A 15,888-nucleotide genomic window follows, 5' to 3' on the forward strand; every position below is an offset into this window, starting at 1 on the left:
TCTGGATCCGGGAAGGATCCTGGCAGGCAGCAGCCAGTTCCGTGTTCAGAATGTGCTTGCTGACAAGAGTGTGGGCCTGGAATTTCAGCCTGGCCACAGGCCCAGGAGGGAATGGACACATCCTGCGCAGTGTTTAGGGAACGAAAGGGAGCAGAGACCACCACGGGGCCCATCCCCAGACCCATCCAGTAATTGTTCAGGTCCAGTAACTCTCAGGTCCAGGGCCTTTCCGGTAGGGGGCCATAGGTAAACCCTGGAGAGAGAGAGAGCACTTTTAGGACTCTTCTCTTGATGGGAGACGCACCTCAGCAGTAAACCCCCGCCCTTACTCCCCCCACCCCCTGAAAGAATGCGGGCCACAAGGAGTGAGTGACCGGCGCCAGCGGGTCAGAGCTATTTCTGGCGCCCAAGGAGGCATCGGATTCCGGGCGTTCAGGGCAGGGGGAGGGGACGAGGGTCAGGCTTGAGGCGCTTCCTGGAGGCCCCTGTCTGCTGGGAGCTAGGCCCTCGGAGAGGAGACGGCTCCCCACCCTTCTGGCCCTCGCCTCCGTTTTCCCTTCTGCGTTAAGGGCCGGGCTACAGGGCCGTCATCCTTCGCAATTTAGAGGAGGCTTCCTGATTATTTTCATGGCTTAGAAATACCTCTTGATTTGCGTTCGAGGGAAATCAGGAGGGCCGAACGCAATCGATGGGTAGCCGGTTGTGGCCGGCCCAGTTCTCAAGCCTGACCACCCACGGTTGGTTGGACGCGTCTCAGAGGCCCCGTCTCAGAGGCCCAAAAGCTGGGGCGGGGAGCCCCTCCCCCACTCCCAGGCCAGAGCGCTCCAGCACACCGGGGCGGGCCGGGGCGTGTCCGGGGGGAAGGACCTGGCTGGCTGTGGGGCGGGGCTTCCAGATGGGGCGTGTCTTTTCGGGCGGGGGCGTGGTGGGCCAATGAGCAGAGCTGCGCGGACGGGGGCGGGGCCTGTGCACGGGTGCGGCGCGCTGCGGGGCAGCAGACGCAGGCAGAAGCGGGCGCCGCGCGGACTGCCGGTCGGTGCCGCGCGGAGCTGCCCGCGGGATTGGCTGCGGCACTCGCGTGTCAGGCGGTTGCTAGGCTCCCGCCGCGCGCCCCGCCCCCGCGCTCGGCGCCCTCTCGCCGCCCGGTACGTGCTCGCGCGAAGGCTGCGGTGCGGCCCTCGAGCTCCTCGGGCTCGGCGGCGCCCGAGGCAGAGGCGGCTTTGCGCCGAGTTCCCGGGCGGCGGCGGCGGCGGCCTCGGCCTCTTGCGGCCGGGACGAGTGAGCACCTGCCGCGGCCCGCCGGTCGGCGCTCGGTGAGTGCGCCGCCCGACCCCCGCCGCCGAGTCTGTCAGCCTAGGCCCTCGTCCCCGTCGCCGGCCAAACCTTCCGAGGAACACCTGCTGCTGCTCGCTGTTTTGCCCAGGGCGGGCACACGGTCGCGGACGTCCTTGCGGGTGAGGCGGCGGCGCGCCCCGGGCAGTGCCGCCCCCCTGCTTTCAGCCCCTCAGGCGAAGGCTTGCGGCGTTCGGCGGCCGGGCCCGGGTTGCGCGCCGCGGCGATGGGCCAGGCCTCAGCCCGGCCCGCGCGTCTGCCGCGAGCGTGTGCGGCCTGCAGGCTGTTTCCCGGGCTTCCAGAGAGGCTCTCGCGGCCCATTTGGGCCGAAGCCGGAAGATAGGGTGTTGAGCCCCCTCAGGAGGCGGGGAAGGGCGCCGCAGCCACTGGGTCCTGAGCTGTTCAGAGCCTTGGGGTCACCCCTACACATACGTACTTGAGCTGCTTTGGAAGCCTGCTACCTTTTCACCTTTTCGATTGGTGTTTGGAAAGCCAGATTCACCTGCGGGTATATTTGGAAAATATTTCCAGAGAAAATACTCTCTTGGGTTAGAATCCTTGTGCCATAAATTTCGAAATAATTTCATACAAACTCAACTGCTAATTTAAAATACATATTTTAGTCTCTATGACTTGAGAAGTCCTTAGGTTTGTAAACTGACTGACTTCAGAATTAGTTTTAATAGTGACCATGAAGTTTTACCTTGGTGGGAGTCAGAGCCTGGGACAGCCCATTTATAGCCTAGCGTTCTAAGTTAAGAGCCCAGCCTGCTGTTTCCCTAAATAAGTGAGTAGAAGTGATTCCTGGCATGGAACCCAGTCTCTGTAAAGGGAGGGTAGTGTTTATAGGACATAAGTCCAGATAGAGTTGGATGTGCTACCAGGTGCTTTGGAGTCTGGTGTAAATGGGATATTGTAACTTTATCAGGTGGTTTTATGCTTAGTGTTTAGAGACGTGATAATTTTGAAATGTCTTTGTTTTAAAAAAAAGTTCAGCCTTGGAGACATAAAAATCTATAGTTTGAATATGGAGAAGTTGAGTTGAACTTTGTTTGCCTTGGAGCCAAGGAATGAGAGCTCATGGCCTACATGCTTAAAGGAGGCTGAGGAGCCATTTCTTGGAGAAATTAGATTTGAGGAGGGAGTTGGATACATAGTGTGAACCTGTTCAAAGCCTGTAGGCTACTGTGTGAGAATAGGAGTAAGCAGTACTATATGGGCAACAAACACCTGGTTGGAACATGAAAGCTTGTGTTGATGTGTGCCTCTGTTGAAAGAAGCAGAGGACAAATTTTCCTTGTTCAGAAAAATTGATTTGGCAAAATGCATTCATTCATTTAACAAATATTTGGCTTCACTACTTGCCAAATTCTGTGGTAGTTCTAGGGGACCAATGTAAAAGAGGCTGGTTCTGCCGTTAAAGAGCTCAGTTTAGGGGACAGTGGAGTTTAGGGAACCTATGATTGGTAGTGTCTGCCCACTAAGTGTGCTCACATGGTGCTTTGGGAGCCTAAGTTGAGAGGGAATTCCTGAGCTGAGGCTTGCAGGGCCAGCAGGATTAGCTGGGGGACAGTAAGGTCCGGACACAGGGAACCACATGTACAGGAGCACCTAAAATAGTACCTGTGAATCTTCCAGCTTGACAGCTGAGAGCCCTGGGTTTTTCTTCTTGTGCTCAGGAGTGCAAACTTCATACTCAGGGTGCAGCAGCTTGGGAAGGCTTTTAATCAGCGGAGTGGCATGGTCCAGACCTGTGTTTAGAAAGATCTTGCTGGTGGCCACATACGTAGTGGCAGGGAGGTGAGGGAGTCAGGACCTCTGGCTGTGAGGTCAGTCAGTAGAGGAGAGATGAGGAGGGAGGAGGAGCCAGCTGAGAAGAGAGGCTGAAAAGGTTGAGAAGAGGGAATGCCAGGCTGTGAAGTGGGGGGAGCCTGCATTCAGGAGTGTATGGGTCAGAAGACTAAGCATGACCAAAGATTTTAACCACCCTTCTGCGAGTTTGCTGATGTCTCTTAAACGTTGAGAATGGTGGGGTTTGGGGGAGACCCTGAGACCATTTAGACTGGGATTGTTGTTTAGGAAAAGAGAAACATAGCATTTGATTGTTAAAAACCTTATCACTTGAATTTGGGGCATTGCATTTCCTCTTGGGCAGGGTTGGTGTATTAACCTCTGAGCGTAGATGTGCATTCATTCTTGTTGAGGCAGATGAGAGCATATTCAATCCTTTACCTCACAGTTGTTCCAGCTTTTCCTGCTGTCTAGGTCAGTGATGCGATGGACCTACATCAGCCACAGTCGAGGACCGTCTGTGTTTCTGCTCTATGTACACCATTGCTAATGTTTATGAGAATCCTTTATACTGGCTGAGGAAACTGAGTCACAGATGAAGGAATCTTCCCAAGGTCACACAACTGTCATCTTATGACAGAGTCAGGATTTGAACCCAGGTTGAACATTTAGCTGTACCCATCTGTGTTTGTGTTGCGTCAGACTGATAATGGTAGCCTTGGTTGGGTACTTCTCTGGCAAAGACCAAGTCCAGGTATCTGGTGGTAGGCAGAATGTCAGGATGATATGGGAGAGGTGATCAGGGACCCTACATAGAACTCCAAGAACATAGTGTGAAGGACCATTCTCAGAAACCAGGGCTTGTTAGAGCCTTCCTGGGGCCTGTGCTGGTTTCTCTGGCCACCATGCTGAAGTAAGTCAAGGAACTTGGGTCGTAGGCTAGGGATAGCAGACTTTAGGGGAGGACTGCATTTGAGCTGGACCTTCAAGAAGAGTTAGTGGTTTGATTGGTGAAGGAGTGGTGGCAGGAAGGTCACGACTCTGTGGAAGGAAAAGAGGTGAGCAGAGGCAAGAGGTGGGAGGAGAAGACTGGGCACCTTTTCTGTGTGTTCTACAAGGTTGGGTTGGAACTAGAATGCCACGTGGAGGAGTTTTGTGTAGGAACAGGGAGGCTTGACTGTCTTGGAGCACAGCTGTGGTAGGATCAGTTCGTGGTTTTAAGAAGTGAGCCCCCAGTGTGAGTGTGGAGGCTGGACTGGACTGGAGGCAGGTTGGTTACTGCTGTGGTCCAGTGGGGAGACAGTGGACATGAACAAAGACAGTGGTCGGCAGGGGAATGGAGAGAGAAAGAAGGTTCAAGATGAGTCAGTTCAGCAGACGTTAGGGACCTGAATGGTGCTGGTACCATCAAGGGTCTACCATTGAGTGGAAGGGGCAGGAGGTGACAGTGAAAAGATGAGGATGCAAGGCAGCATCAGCCAAGCACTGGTGAAGACTTGAGACTTGGAATAGAGAGACTCCTAGACTGCAGAAAGGGGGAAAGGCTTGAGTCTTTGTGGCAGGCAGACAGGATGAGGGGCTGTCATTGGGTGAACAGAAAAGGGTGGAGGAGGAAAAGACCAGGCTTTGTCTGAAGACCGAGGAGTGGACAGGCTGGAGCCAAAGGAAGTGTCCCCTGGGGAAAAGTCGGGCAAAAGGTTGACCTGAAGGCTGAGCTGGGCCGGTGAGGAGCCCCTGGAAGCTCTGAGTGTGATAGTGCCTGTGTCCCTGGCAGGAAGAGGTGAGAAGTCAGGAGACAGTTTTGAGTCTTTCACAGGGGTGCAGTTGAAGGAGATAGACCAGAATGGCAGAAAGAAATGGTGAGGAAGGGGTGAACTTAGGAAGGAAAAAGCATGATTTGTTGACTCACTTGGTGGGATAGGGGACCAGTGTGTTTTAAATTGTCTACAGTTTGGGAGACTCAGAATCATGGCAGGGGTGATGTGGCTTTAGGCTGGATTCGCTGAACGAATTGCCATTAGCTTGCAGACTTGTGGCCCACGATGGTGTCAAGTCGGAGCCCCTTTAACTGTGCTTGCCTTTTTGAGTTGCGTTTAATTTTGTTCATAGCCTTCTTGATAAGAGGCATACCCTTAGCCTAATGGAATGGCAAGTGGTAATGTACCCATTTTGTGGATACGCAAGATTATAAGAGTGAGGCCTTGTGGATTTTTTTCTAGCCCGTTTAGGAAGTCAGCGATGAGAAGTTTGATTCAATAGCCAGGTTCCTGGGTGTGCTGTTTATTTTTATTTTTTATTTTTTTAATAATTTTATTTATTTTATTCCCCCAAAGCCGCAATAGATAGTTGTATGTCATAGCTGCACATCCTTCTAGTTGCTGTATGTGGGACATGGCCTCAGCATGGCCGGAGAAGCGGTGCGTCGGTGCGCGCCTGGGATCCGAACCCGGGCCGCCAGCAGCAGAGCGCACGCACTTAAACGCTAAGTTAAGTTAACCGGCCACGGGGCCGGCCCTGGGTGTGCTGTTTAGATTTGAGCCACTGCAGAGTGCGACTGCTTGGAGGCTGGAGGCTTTCAGAGTATCAAAGAAGTAAGAAATGCTGTTCTGAACATCAAAGGGGACTCAGATGGGGACTAGAGAGAGCGTTGAACCTCAAGGGAACTCAAAATGGAAATAAATTCAGGTAGCGTGTTCTTCAGTGTGTCCTGTGTGTTGGTCAAGGATTTCTCCCTCTTTTTCTGGAGTGAGTTTTCTCCCTCTTCCATGTTCAAGTGTTGCTGTGTCTTTGCCAGTGTTACTGTGCTGTTGCTTCTTAAGTCCTCATCTTCCTCTGCTTTTCCCATGTTAACACTTCAGGCCTGGAGTAAGGTGATGGCTGTTTTGAATATACAAGTGATTAATATGGTCATTTCCAGGTAGGTCTTTGTGTGTCCATGCCTTTGGGTATTAATTTAAAGCGGTCTTCCTGTGAGTTGCATAACCTGTTTTGCCTTTTGACCATCCTTCTTCACTCTGATCATTAGTCAGTAATACTGCTCAAATAGCAATTTCTATAAATAGGGTTTTAGAGTAGTTTACAAAATTACACCAGCCAGAGGGCTTAATTTAGCCTTAATGAATAGGGTTTTCTATTTTCCTATTTGTTAGGTTTCATAGCTAAGCATTTTCTTAGCCTTGCTCTGGGTCCAGGGTAGAAAGATGAATGGGATGCAGTGGTACAGTATCATAAACTGAGGGTGTTTGAGTTGGTGACGCTGTTCTCTGTTGGAATGAAGTAAATCTGAATGAAACTTTAGCTTTGAGTATGTTGACTCATTTTATATTTATATTTTAAAAGCAGGATTCTAGTGGGAACAATCAGCCGAATATAAAAAATCAGTTTTGTGACTGAATGTTTTTATCCTACATGTCATGGGGTGCATTTAATAGTATTGAGGTTTTGCTTCTCAGTTGTACCTTGACCTAATTGTTTTTTAAAATAGCACCCTCTGAATTTTAGACAGTGGAATTAATTTCGTATCTTTAATACTGTTTATAATTTTTGGTCCTGGATTGACTCTACCGAAAACATTTTATTTTCTTTGTCATCCTTTGACAAAGAAGAGTGACTAATTGGTGGTGTGGGCAGGAGCCTGAGTGGCATGCCCCACTTCCTTTGGAGTTGATCATTGTGGTGTAATTTTTATTTCAGTTGTGGACATTCACAAATCTTGGTTCCTTCTTTTCCTGCAGGGCCTCTGCTCTCCAGGAAGATAAGGCTTTTAAAGCAGCCTAGTGCTAGAAGGTGAGGTAAGGTACTTGAAAAGAGAGATTTCTGCAAAAGGAAGATGATGGATAAACACATACTTGGCAAAATGATTAACCACGGAATTTTAAAACACTATAGTGGGGGAAAAGCTGTATCAAATGATACATATATTTAAAATAAGAAAAGTAGAGGATAAAAGTAGAAAGGCAAGGAAAAACCCCTTGTCCCCCCAGTTTTATTCTTTCTTTATTAGGAAATGCCAACACATGGTACAAACTCAAAAAGTTCAAAGGGATTATATAGGGGAAAGAAATCTTTCTTCCACCCTCCCCCCCAGTCCTCGGTTCTCCTCGCTAGGAGCAGCTATTGTTCCCAGATTCTTGAGTGTCCTCCACAGATAGCCCTTGGGTAGCACTTTCACTGAGTTTAGGTTAAAGTATAGATTTAATTTTTGTCCTGCTTTTCCCCTCCTAGCATTATAGCATGAGCATTGTTCTATAAATATAACATTTCTTTTTTTTTATTATAATTTTATTTATTTATTTTTTCCCCAAAGTCCCAGTAGATAGTTGTATGTCATAGTTGCACATCCTTCTAGTTGCTGTATGTGGGACGTGGCCTCAGCATGGCCAGAGAAGCGGTGTGTTGGTGTGCGCCTGGGATCTGAACCCCGGGCTGCCAGCAGCGGAGCATGCGCACTTAACCACTAAGCCACGGGGCCGGCCCAAATATAACATTTCTAATGGTTAATCTGTCCCCAGTTTTTAGACAGTTGTTTGTTTGTTTATTTATTTATTTATTTTCCCCCCAAAGCCCCAGTAGATAGTTGTATGTCATAGCTGCACATCCTTCTAGTTGCTGTATGTGGGACGCGGCCTCAGCATGGCCAGAGAAGCAGTGCATCGGTGCGTGCCCAGGATCCGAACCCGGGCCGCCAGTAGCGGAGCGCACGCACTTAACTGCTAAGCCACAGGGCCAGCCCTAGACAGTGGTTTTTTACTTTGGTTATAATAGGTAATGTTGCAATTAACATCTTTGTGCATCAAGTTTTTTAAGAATCTTTTTCTTATCTCCATGATATTAAGTATAAAGCTTTTGAAAAAAGTGAGATGTGACATGTGGTTTTGCAGGAGCATGTCTATCATGTCAAGTAAGGCAGGTTTGTATTGATTTTTATTTTTAAGCACTGTGTGTGTTTTTTCTAGTCCCTTTTCTGTGACTTGCTTCGGTGTGCAATTTTTATAGTCAGATAGAGGCCCAGACTCAGTGTTCTCTACCATTGGGAGTATATGTAGCCACAGATTTGTTCTTCCTGAGGCAGTCATGTCCCTTGGATACCAAGCGTAGAGGAGAGGGCCAGTTGAGGGGAGCTCAGGGTTGAGTGAAGCACTTGGAAGAACGTGTCATGGGGCCGGCCTGTTAGTGTAGCGTTTACATTCACGTGCTCTGCTTCGGCGGCCTGGGGTTCGCTGGTTTGGATCCTGGGCGCAGACAGGTGTGCTGCACGTAAAGCCATGCTGTGGCGGCGTCCTATATAAAGTAGAGGAAGATGGACACGGATGTTAGCTCAGGACTGATCTTCCTCACAAAAAAAAGAACGTGTCATATTCAGGGAAACAGTGGCCAGTGGCCAGTGCCCAGCTTGGTCCCCTGTTTTCGTGTTTGCTCTTCATTTCTGTGGATGTTGAGTTTTTGTATATGGAGTATGGGAATCCACAAACAAGAAGCACCTCTTTCAGAGTTCTTTCTAATAGTTGGTATATATCTATTGAAACAGACTAGTGAAATTGGAAGATGTTTGTTTTTGCAAATGTTATGGTTAGTCTGTGTTTTCTCTTACTATGCTGGGGGTATTTTCTCCCACGTGTTCCAGGGGTTGATATGGGATTTTTTTATTTATATATTATGTTTTTTGTGAGGAAGATCAGCCCTGAGCTAACATCCATGCCGATCTTCCTCTTTTTGCTGAGGAAGACTGGCCCTGGGCTAACATCTGTGCCTATCTTTCTCCAGTTTATGTGGGACGCGGCCACAGCATGGCCTGACGATGCACCACAAACGGTGCATCGGTGCGCGCCGGGGATCCGCATCCGGGCCGCCAGCCGCGGAGCGCGTGCACTTAACCGCTACACCACAGGGCCGGGCCCTGTGATGTGGGATTTTTTAAGAAGATTCCCAGGGCTGTGTATGGCAGAAGTGAACCAGTTCTGCCTTGGTTGTCATAAATGCCTCTCTTAATTAGCTCAATTCTCCAGGCCTGGGTTGATTCTTTAGCCAGTTTTTGCCAAGAAAAATGATATAGTCAATAATGGAATTCCAAATAGCGTTTCCTTTTTATTTGGCTATTAATCAGAACCTGGGATGCCATTTTCTGTGTTCTTATTTTACTATGGAATGCTTCCATAAAACGTGCATCTCTCATCACTGTAAACGTCCTGTGTATACTTCTGCTTGGGCTGGTAGGTTATTTTTCCATCAGATCTGCTCTGACCTCAGGGAGACTCGCTTACTGGATTATTTAATAATGGAGACCAGCCTGATGAATAGTCCTTGAGAAGGGGTGGATTCTGGGTCTGGGTCTTGTGGAAAATGAGGAAGTATAGAGAACTTTGCTCTATGTGTTAGGTTAAGTGTGCCTGAATAACTGTCTTATATTTTAGACTTTTGAGCAGTGTTGGGAAGATTGAATTGCCTTAGTAGAAAAATTTGGTAGGAGGAGACTAGAAGAGAAGCTCTTTATTAAAGATCTAAAAATGGAATTCATTAAAGTCACAAATAGATAACAGTAGGATTTCTCCGTTGCTCTCTTCCTTTCTGGATTTGTGCTACCAGTTGTTGCTTCTGCTTACCTGGAAAAGATGACAATATTTTATCAGAAGGGTCAACAGTATAGACTTAAAACACTGTTTGCCAGTCTGAAGATGTGCTTTTCCAGTTTTAAAAGTAGCTCAAAAAGTGACTGGATTCTTTGGTGCTGGGAAGAAATCAATAGCAGGAAAAGTTGATTCTTCTGCTTGCAATGCCAGCCCTGTGTTGACAGGGCCTGTAGGGTCCCCTGTCCCCTCAAAGCCTTGAGTTTTTTTCCTTCTGGTTGGGCATTGCTGACCGGTGGGGACTCCTGTGTAGGCCATCTAATCCACCTGATTTAATCAGATGGTACCTCAGGTCTCCCTTCTGTTTTTTTTTAGGAGGAGTCCCTTTTTGATTCGTGCAGCTAGAAAGGAAAATGTCTGCTCATGCTTTCTTCTTATGTAGGCCTCTAGTGCCCTGGGCTGCCTGTGCCCTTTCCTTCCGTGTGAGGGAGTAAAGGAATGTCCTGGCCTCCCCTCTCTCCTCCTGCCATGAGCTTCTAGGGAGAATGGGGCTCGTTGTGGCACAGGCACAGCCCTCTGCTTCAGTGTCAGGCCTGACGTGGCCTCTCTGTCTGGTCTGCTGTGGTTACGGGGTGCTGAGGGGCCAGGAGCCCAGCAAGCAGTCATTTCCTCACATGCTGCCCTGCTGGTCGGGAGTCTTCTGAGGGATGGTGCTTTATTTACCCCTGAGTCTGCCCTCTGATTTTGTCATGTATTGATAAACATTTTCGTGGACCCCTTTGCAGGCCTGAGCTCACTCACTGCAGCAGATCTGAGGCCATATTTGGAGAGGCAGGCCTGCTACTCCCAATAGTGGCTGAGTGCCTGGTCACAGGAGGCTGGACACTCCTTCCAGGCCTTTCTTATGTTCTGAATCCACTGGGAAGCATAAGATTAATCTATTTGTAAATGAAATTGGACTTCAAGTTCTGGTTTTTAAAATTTATTTTGGCCTTCACTTATATCTCAGTAAAGCTTGATAAAAGCCTTATTTTGGCCTAATCAACTGTAGAACTCATTGAAGATGTGAAATGCCAGAAAATAATTCTCCAGATAGGGGAAGCCAGAGGGACTCAGCTTTTTAAAAAACAGATTTGTTCTGGATATGAATGCTCTCCCCTGATGTCAAACTGCCTTACCCATCAGTCGGTTCTTTTCCTGAACCCAAGCCAGTGTGTTGCTGGAGAAAAACGTGTTAGGTACTTAGGGTTTTGTTGAGTAGACAGATAGAGGCCACCAGCCGCTGCTTTTTCAGGGGTGTTGGCTTTAGACAGGGAGCCAGATGTATATCAGCTATTGTGTGATCGGCTGTAGCAGGTTCTGTGAAGAGTAATGAGTGAGCTGATGGTGGTTGGGGGCATGGAGAAGGCCTGATCAAGCCCTCCTGGAGTTGGTGAAGGGCTTTTCCACATGAGATCCATATCATTGCATGGATGGCTGTTGAAAAATTTGCTTCTCTAAAACCCAAGATAGGTTGATTTTGGAATGGTGCTGGAAATTGTTCTTGATCTTCTCAGTAAAAAAATTCCATTCTTTTCGTGATTCTTCAGTATGTACGATTTCTTTGTCTTCTGTGGAAGCGTCTTCTGAAAGGAGCAGCTAGCACTGGTACTGTCCTGGATGTTTGCCTTCCTCCTACTTTTTTTTTTCTTTTATTACAGGAAAAAAAATCTATCCTATTTTATCCTTCTGCCTGAGCAGAGTGATACGTTTCTTTCTGTGTTTTAGGATTGCGAGTGGCATTTGTTTTTATCAAATAAAGGAATAAAATGTACTTGCCATGCTGGGATCACACTGCAAAACGCCAGCATTTGTTATAAGATGGTATTGAGTTTTCTAAAGGAGAACTCTTCTTTCAGATGGTGCCTGGTCATACCATTGTATTTTGGGTCATGACTTCCCAAGAGGTGAGGTCCTGCTGAGGACCCTTGCTTTTTGGGAACACAGGCAAGATTTTTGGCATAAGTGTGATGAGGTTGGACAATGAAAACACTGAGTGCCCTCGGCAGTAGGGACTTGGGCCTGAGGAAGGAACCTGCCAGAGATACTGAGTCCCCTGGGACCCTCCCATCCTAATGTGGCCTTAAGTAAGGCCCTTGAACTCTCTGCCTCAGTAAAACTGGGACAGAATATCCTCCCCATAGGCTGTTGAGGAGGAAATAAATTCTCACTAGTAATGTGCCCTGCACCTCTCCATAATTGCTACCTGTTATTGTTATACCTGTCCTTTTTTTTTCTGATGTAAACCAAGTCTGAGATTTAATAAAGGCTGGACATATTTCTTGGGTTGAGTGGTAGGTTCAGGGATGTTTTTAAATTATGTAGGTAATAGATTATTTTATATGTACTAAATATCTTATTAAAAAAAAACAAAACCTGGACATGAGCCCATTGGTACCTCCCAGAAAGCAGCTCTGGCTTGACTGCTTGCTCGCCTATGGAGCTTTGAGTGCTATAGTGTCTTACTGGGGCAGGTGGTCCTTGGAGGCCCTCTCCCCCCTCAAGATGAGTAAAAGACTAAAACAGTTTGAGGACCAAGGTCTCTTTTAACTAGACAAGATTGTTGAGACTTTTAAGGAGTTTCTTTGGAAAGTTTTTGATGTGCCCAGGTTTGTTTTCTTGAACCTTATCAGTGAAGTAGAAGGACCATAGGCTGGCAAGGTTCCATGTGAGCTGAGTGACTGGAAGTGCTCCGTTTTCTTTTTTTGTATAGCATTTATTTCTGTTTGAGTTATAAGAGCAATGTATGGCTAATGTGAAAAGCCCTTGGTTTTCAAAGGGTTACACGTATACTTATTTTTTTCCTGTATGAACATATGATGGGTAACTTATAAAACTTTTCAGCCAACAGATACATTTTAAGAGACCTGGAGCAAATGTGTGCTTCTGATTGAATGTTGGGCAGCAGCAGATTCTGTACCTGGAACATGTAATTCAGCTGAGCTGTAGGGTTGGAACACTTTAGAACAGGGATTTTAGGATTTTTTTTTTTTTTTTAGTTAATAGGATGAACTTAGTATGGAATGTCTGAACTTTACTCTGTAAAGTCAGCATCTTCCCTGGATATCTAAACTGTTTTGGGCTTCCTTGACTCCTTGAGGGACAAATTGGGCACAGAGTGCCAGAGTTTGAGGAGGAGGAGGGTACAGGCACTGGTGCCCAACTTCTGAGCAGAGAATAATTGTCCTAAAGACAAAAATTGGGTACAAGCCTCCAGGTGATGAAGGGGCTGTGTTTTATGATTGTGTGTTTGGGGGAGCTGCCTCTGGGTTCCCAATGGAGAAGGCTCCAGGTTATTTCCAGATAGTGGAGGCATTTGGTCTCTGACCTTTGTGTTCGAGTCCAGTGAGGGTAGAGCTATTGGCTGTTTTCATATAAGAAAATGACATGGTACCACCAGAGGAGAGCTGAAAATAAAGCTCTAGATATTCACTCTAAGTCCTTTGATAAGCTGGAGGGGAAGCAGAGCCCACAGAGCTGCTCTGAGCCCAAGGACCGTCCCAGGGCAGTGCAGAACAGGCAGTCCAGAGGAAGCCAGTGTTCAGGAGCTGATTCTCAATAGGACATAAACCCCAATGTGGAAACAAGTCCATTTCTATTGCAGGCACGCTAGACTCCTTGTCATTGTGGGGGGATTATTGACTTTGGCAATTTTATTTCAGATTTGGATGTGGGATGGAGAAAGCAAGACACCCAGTGGTATACATAGTGATGTTCATGTTTGTTAGCTAGTCTGCTCATGTAGGTTGTCTGAAGCACAGAAACGTTACACCCATAAGAGATTATAGGTGACTGGATTAAGATTATTTATATTTTGTATGTATGTATTTGAAGTGTTTATTCTGTGTGAGGTCCTTTTCTAAGTGCTTTACCTGTGTCACTCACTTAATCTGTGTTTATAATTGGAAAAAGTAAAAGAAAAAAGGAATTTGATTTAGGAAGTGTTTAAGATTAAATACTGACTATTAAGCAGACTTACAAGACAGGCTAGTGTATGGACTATGAAGGGGACTGTCAGCTGACACCCAGTGGCAGGCCCTGTCGGTGTTTGGTTTCAGTTATTCATTCATTCACTCATTTAGCAGGTGGTTTTTGAGTTGCTGTCATGTTGTAGGCACTGTACTAGGCCCCAGAGAGGGATCTGGTGGTGGATGAGACAGGTATGGGCCCAACCAGGCAAAAGAGAGAGGAGAAGTGAAGATTACTTCCCTCAGTTGGTATTTTTCGGAAGAAAGTGTGGTTTGGAGAGGCTGAGGTCCTGCCCCTGGCAAGTGACCATGGGCAGTCAGCGTGCCTCTGATTCTTGATAAAGGGGAGTGAGGAGCTAGGCCCATCTCAGAGGGTGATGTGAGGGATCAGAGAGAGGACCTTGGAGAGCCTGGCAGGCAGTTCTAGATTATTTTCAAAGCCAAGCTGACATTTGGGCACACACAGATGTGTCTGTGACATATTGAGCCATTTCCTGGCCCTGCTGCCATGCCTTAGGTGATCCTGGTGGGGCCTGTGAGATGTGGTTTCAGCGACTGGTCAAAGTGAACCTCGGGAGCCTTTTGTTTTGGTGATGATTTGGATAAGGGTGTGTGGAGAGTTTTGGGGGATAACTGAGGAAGCTGCAGGAAGAGGTGGGAGGGAGGTTAGAGAAGGTGAACTTTGGAAAGGGGAGAGAGGGAGGAGATAACTCACAGTGAGTGAAGGAACTTTACTGGGTTTGCTCTGTTAATCTCCAAATTGGCTGGAGGAGGTAGGAGGCAAAGGGTTACTGTCTGGGCACAGCGAGTGTTGGGGACTAGAGACCACCATGGGGCCAACTTGGCTAGCAGTAGGATTGGGAGATGGCTACAGAGGCTTTGGCCAGCCCTGAGATGATGGAGTTATGGCAGTGTAGATAGAGCCAGCTTCTGAACAGAAACTGAGGTAGTGAGGTTGGACTAGCCCAGAGTTGAGGAATGGTGGAGCCCAAAAGGCAGTGCTGGTGTCCTTTACCGGGAGAGCAAGTTAAAGCCCTTCAGGCTGTGGGAGTCAGGAAAAGCTGTGGTGGAGGGGAGTAATGACTGGAGGGGACATGTTGGGATTTTTGGGTACCCTGTTAAAAAAAACAACACACCTTTACTCTGTCCCTGGGAACCAGTTGAGAGGTGGATAAAGGGACCACCATGCAGGTGGCTACAATAACAGCTTAATAACCAACAGAACTGTTACAAAGCATGGGACCTGGGTGAGCAGCCACTGGGGGTTCCTAATACCGAACCCCAGAATTAGAGGTACTCACCCAGTTGCCTGTGGGGCCACCCTCTCTGTTCACCCTTCCTGGCAGGGTTCTCTTTCTGCATGTGCTGCTTTGCAAAGTCTCTAAGCTCTTCCAGGGCTGGTTTTGTGTTTACTTCATCTTATTTATTTATTTATTTATTTATTTATTTATTTATTTATTTATTTATTTACTGAGGAAGATTGGTCCTGAACTAACATCTGTGCCCATCCTCTTCTATTTTGTATGTGGGATGCCACCACAGCATGGTTGACAAGTGGTGTAGGTCCACGTCTGGGATCTGAACCACATCTGGGATCCGAACCTGCAAACCCCGGGCCGCCAAAGTGGAGCATGCACCACTGGGCCAGCCTGATCATCTTATTTTTTAAAATGTATTTTTAAACTTTTTAACAACTTTACTAGTATAAAATAAAACAAAAATAGAGAAAACAAGACCCCCCCCAAAAAAAGTATAGCTTAATGAATTATAAGATCAAGAAACAGAGCTTTGCTGGCCCCACCAAAGGCCTCTCCATGGGCCTCATCCCTGCCACAGCCCCCTCTCTTTCCTTCCAAAGGTGACCCCCAGCCTGTCTTTTTTGTGTGTGTGTGAGGAAGAGTAGCCCTGAACTAACACCTGTTGCCAATCTTCCTCTTTTTTGAGGAGAAAGATTGGCCCTGGGCTAACATCCGTGCCCATCTTCTTCTACTTTATGCGGGCTGCCTGCCACAGCATGACTTCATAAGCGGTGTGTTTGTCCACACCCAGGATCCGAACCCATGAACCCCGTGCCACCAGAAGCAGAGGGTGCAAACTTAACCACGACACCACTGGGCCGGCCCCCCAGCCTGTCTTTTTGTATCTATTTCCTCTTTATGATTTTATCTCCCAAATGTGTATCCTTAGGCACTATA

At 47.6% G+C, this 15,888-nt stretch overlaps 1 protein-coding gene across 7 annotated transcripts in view; it reads left to right on the forward strand.

The window, feature by feature from the left end:
- The first annotated feature begins 1,121 nt into the window (after positions 1 to 1,121).
- The window catches only part of DAG1 (dystroglycan 1), a 59,470-nt gene continuing 44,703 nt past the window's right edge, over positions 1,122 to 15,888 (forward strand). The window contains exons 1-2 of one of the 7 annotated variants that reach the window (XM_058558435.1): positions 1,158 to 1,313; positions 6,858 to 6,909. The gene's annotated coding sequence lies outside the window, so the exon portion shown is untranslated. The other 6 variants (XM_058558425.1, XM_058558416.1, XM_058558454.1 and 3 more) reach the window with 6 other exon arrangements.

This window comes from Diceros bicornis, chromosome 2 (assembly GCF_020826845.1).
Source record: "Diceros bicornis minor isolate mBicDic1 chromosome 2, mDicBic1.mat.cur, whole genome shotgun sequence".
NCBI classification, from domain to species: domain Eukaryota; kingdom Metazoa; phylum Chordata; class Mammalia; order Perissodactyla; family Rhinocerotidae; genus Diceros; species Diceros bicornis.